The sequence below is a fragment of the Propithecus coquereli genome, unplaced genomic scaffold (assembly GCF_000956105.1).
Source record: "Propithecus coquereli isolate 6110/MARCELLA unplaced genomic scaffold, Pcoq_1.0 Scaffold196, whole genome shotgun sequence".
In the NCBI taxonomy this organism is placed as follows: Eukaryota; Metazoa; Chordata; class Mammalia; order Primates; family Indriidae; genus Propithecus; species Propithecus coquereli.
Window position 1 is genome coordinate 2,563,768 of NW_012144522.1, and position 1,237 is coordinate 2,565,004.

The 1,237-nt window shown below is 48.0% G+C and overlaps 1 protein-coding gene across 1 annotated transcript in view; it reads left to right on the forward strand.

Moving 5' to 3' along the window:
* The window catches only part of HAS1 (hyaluronan synthase 1), an 8,979-nt gene that overhangs the window by 1,903 nt on the left and 5,839 nt on the right, over nt 1-1,237 (forward strand). The window lies entirely within an intron of this gene.

Sequence of the window (1,237 nt, forward strand, 5' to 3'; positions counted from 1 at the left end):
TTTTTTCTATTTTTAGTAGAGATGGGTTCTCGCTCTTGCTCAGGCTGGTCTTGAACTCCTGAGCTCAAGCGAGCCTCCCAGAGTGCTAGGATTACAGGCGTGAGCCACCGTGCCGGCCAAAACTTGAAATTCAATTCCTCAGTTGTACTGGCTGCATTTCAAGTGCTCAGTAGACACAGGTGACATCTGTACTGGACATCAAAGATCTACGTGTTTAATGACTCATTTGACTTTCAACAAGCCTACGAGGCAGGAATTGGTGGCATAGGAGGAAGTATAGCACAGAGGGAGACGCAAGAGCCAAACTGCCTGGGTTTGAGCCCAACTCCTCTACTTACTACCTGAGCGACTCTGGGCAAGAAAATTCACCTCTCTGAGCTTCAGTTTCCTCATCTGCAATGGGAGATAGTAACAGTAGCTACCTCACAGAGTTGTTGTAGTGTTTGGCATATGGAAGGTGCTAAATACCCATTTTACAGATGAGAAAACGGAGACACCCTTTCCCTCTGATTCTGGGCTCTTCCCTCAAAACTTACTGAGCAGCTGGCCCTGCCGGGGAGCTCGGCAGTGGAAAAGGAGAACCAGGACATGCCTCTGGGAAGTCAGAGAGGAGATTCCTGCAGCTGTGAGCGGCTGACCTTGCACAAGCCACTCCTCCTGGCTAATCTGTCCTCAGTTTTGTCATCTATATGGTGGCAGCAAACACTGTCTGTACCCCGGGGTTCTCCTGGGGCATAAAGCCGGTATCTAAGGCTGTGGTTTAGTGACTCGATTACCAGGGCTCAGGTCCAGACTCCTCCTCTTTCCAGGTGTGACCCTGGGCAGGTTGCTGCACTTCTGTGTGACTCAGTTGCCTTATCTGTAAGATGGGCATGATGATAATAGTACCTACCTCATGGTCTGTCCTAAGGACCAAAATAAGTTAGTCCACCCAAAAGGCTTAGAGCAGCACTTGGCACATGCCATTTTGTATTGTTCTTTTAGTAAATATTATCATTACTGTCTCAACACTAAGACACCCTTGACTGTGAGATGAATTTTTACGTTTACGTGCCACTAAGAAAGCGGGGAGAAACACCCTGCTAATGAGAGATGGCTCGCCATGTGGAAAAGGTATATTAGAAAGGACGAAATCAGACATTAAGCCTGGATAACCGCCCCAACTATTTTCATCAGTGAAAGTAACTCCGTAGTGCCCCGGGGATGTTTCCCGAAAGGTGAGGTTATCATCCTGCTC